This window comes from Alexandromys fortis, unplaced genomic scaffold (genome assembly GCF_014885135.2).
Source record: "Alexandromys fortis isolate MF-2015 unplaced genomic scaffold, M_Fortis_MF-2015_v1.1 scaffold_72, whole genome shotgun sequence".
In the NCBI taxonomy this organism is placed as follows: domain Eukaryota; kingdom Metazoa; phylum Chordata; class Mammalia; order Rodentia; family Cricetidae; genus Alexandromys; species Alexandromys fortis.
In genome coordinates this window covers 939,509-943,054 of record NW_026067969.1, presented here as the reverse complement: position 1 = coordinate 943,054, position 3,546 = coordinate 939,509, and positions in this window count along the sequence as shown.

The window sequence follows — 3,546 nt, the reverse complement described above, 5'->3', positions numbered from 1 at the left end:
CCCATAACCCTGACAGTGGTAAAGTGAGAAGCAGGGGCAGGTAGAACCCTGGATCAGTGATCAGCTAAGTTAGTCTACTTAGCAAAGTCCCAGGCAGTGAGAGGGTTTGTATCAAACAAAAGATGGAGGGCACCTAAGGAATGACACCAAGGCTGTCCTCTGACCCACATACAACCACACACACACACATGCACACACACAGACATACACAAACACACACATATGCACAGACATATACACATACCCAGACACACACACTCAGACACACACACACTCACAGGCACACACATAAACACATACACACACACAAACACACATGCACAGACATATACACATAACCAGACACACACACACACTCAGACACACACACACATTCACAGGCACACACACAGACACAAACACACACACACACACAAACACACACGCACAGACATATACACACAACCAGACACACACACACACTCCCACACACACACACATTCACAGGCACACACACAGACACAAACACACACACAAACACACATGCACAGACATATACACATACCCAGACACACACACACTCAGATACACACACATTCACAGGCACACACACAGACACAAACACACATACACAAACACACATACACAGACATACACACATACCCAGACACACATACACATACACACACTCACACACACACACACTCACTCACAGGCACACACAGACACACACAAACACACATGCACAGACATACACATATACCCAGACACACACACTCACAGTCACACACATTGACACACACAAACACACACACTCAGACACATACAGAGATACCGACATGCACACACAGATAAACGAACAGAAGACTACTTAGGTGGTGCCTTCCCGGCTACCTTCATTACCCCTCACTAGTAGATGAGGTGAGCTGCTGAAGAACGGAGGAGCCGGCAACTTTGACAGCTGACAGACAATGGCTGAAGAGCCACAGCAGTAGTGGGAAGGCAGAAACAGCAGGAGCTTGAGACAACAGCCACACTCACGACACTGATGATGACAGCCAGAGCCAAAGCAAAGAGAACAAGGCTGCTGCCACCTCAGGTGGAAACTGTGACGGCGGTCATACAAACAAGAGGCAGGAAGAAGGTTCTGGTAGATGGCCAGGGCGGAAAAAGGAAAGAGATGGGACAGTAGAGCGCTTAGGCTGAAGGCAGAAAGTTGCAGCCAGAGATGAGAAGCTGAAGACGCTGGGTGCGAGAAGAGTTCTGAGAATGCGCAGGCTTCAAAGGGCAAGGATCACGGGCACCCAGCTCTGGACCTGAAACACTCACCACTGTCAAAAGATGGGGGATCCAGCCTTTCTGGACCTACACGGAGCTGTCCCACGTCACTAACGGTCCCAGGAGCGGAGACCAGCATGAGCGCTGTAACACTGGATGGTGCCCCTTGCTCCTGGTCCCCCGCTATCTGTTGCAGCCACTCACTGCATCTGAGAAATGCAAAAGTTGCTCAAGGACCAGCTCCAGAAAAACTCCTTGCCACCCACGATTTCTATCCATACAAAACAAAAGAACCCCCAGCTGGGTGACTGGGGACATTACCAGACCCAGGGGTAACCCGGGCAGCACCTGACCTCACTCAGGAGTCAGGCAAGGAGATTGGGACTACAGAACTAAAGGAGCCAAAAGCTATGGCTCACACTAACGCGGTCGATCAGAGTTGTATTGTGTTCTGCAACTGCACTTTTAAAACATAATATAAATTGGCTCTGTGTATAAATAGTAATCACAGCTGAAAAGCCCACCAGTGGAGAGGTCCCACAGGTACTGTGTTTTGTCTGCTATCGGTGACATGGGTAGTTTGGTATTTTTAGTGTCAAATTAACCTTGCATTGCAGGTATGAAACACATCTACCTACAATGTGTTTTTTTTTTAAAGAAAGAATTATTTTGTTTTGAATAGTGTGTGTGTATCTCTGTGGAGGAATGTGCATGTATGTGGGTCCTCAGAGTCCAGGAGAGAGTGTGAAATCCCTTGGAGCTGGTTGTATGCTGCCAAACATGGGAGCTAGGAATTGAACTCAGGTCCTCAGTAGCAGTACAGGCTCTTAGCCACTGAGCCAGCTCTCCAGCCCCCTACAATGTGTTCTGCATTCTACATACTATGACTTCAGCTGTGCTCAATTTTATGGAATATTTTCTGTCCACGCCTGCAGTGAAAATTGTCCTGAAGTTTATTGATTCTACTAATGTCCTTGTCGGGCTTTCTATTGGGGTTGTTCTGGCCCCATTAAAAAGCAAATCAAGTCTTTTCAACTTAGACATTGACTTTCAACTATGAGAATCTTAGTATAATCTCTTCCTCAGTTGACTTTACTACAGAACTTAATTAGTGTGAAGATTCTCAGTGTAAGAGTCTCACCATATAGCTCCAGCTGGCCTTGAACTCACTGTGATGCTCCTGCTTCAGCCTCCCAAGTGCTGACATTACAGGCAGGAGTCATGATGCCTGGCTGTACTCTAACATACACAGGGCCATGGGGACGCTGCTCTCCTCCCTGCATCAACACGGTTCTTCTAAGGACTCTGTGCATCTTGTGTAGTTTGTCAGATTAGTCTCATAAGGTTGAGCATAATAGTCTCTTACTCAGTTACATGTTAGGCCATGCTAGTGCCAGAATGATAATTAATGATGTCACCGTTATTTCCTTAGCCTTGGTCGGCCTGGCCAGAGGGTGTCAATATTGTTCAACTCTGTAAATAGGGAATTTTTCTTTTATTATCAGCTGTGTGTTTATTCTAACACCTTGCATGTAATTTTTATGGTTTGTTTTGGTTTTTTGGTTATTTGAGGCAGGGTTTTTCTGTGTACCTTTGGAACCTATTCTGGAACTCACTCTGTAGACCAGGCTGGCCTCAAACTCACAGAGATCCGCCTGCCTCTGCCTCTTGAGTGCTGGGATTAAGGGCATGTGCCACCACCGCCCAGCAGGTCCTGTAATGTTTTAAAGGTAAGATGAGCTGGAACTTGAGAATGTGGGTTTTGAGTCTGCCTTCTTTCTGCTACAGTCTTTACATCCACAAGTCTCCACATCAGCTTTGACAGCTGCACCTCACAAAGTTTCATTTGCTGGACTGAAAATCCACTGGGCAGACATCAAAGAGATTAGCATCATCCTCCCTAGTCAACAGATGGAGTGGTTCTGTTGATAGGTGAATTGTGTAGATTGAGTCTTCAATGTCAAACTAACCTTCATTCTGGGAATAACATCACTTCCATCACGAGTCCACATTCCACTTCCAAATCTCCCTCCTGCTTCCCCTTCATGGTCCCCTCATCCCTGTCTCATAGCATCTGGACCTAAAGATCTTTCCTCAGCTGCTCTGTATGTCTCTGTGGAACATTGCAGATTAAACCTACTGCTTGTGACCTCTCTGGACTGAGTGAACTCATTCAGTGCGATGCCCTTGAGAGCAATCCACACACTATCTCTGTCAGTCCTGGCTGGTACTTCACCGTGTGGACACACCATAGCTTGCCTGTCGTTTCTAGTTCTAGGCCATTAAAAA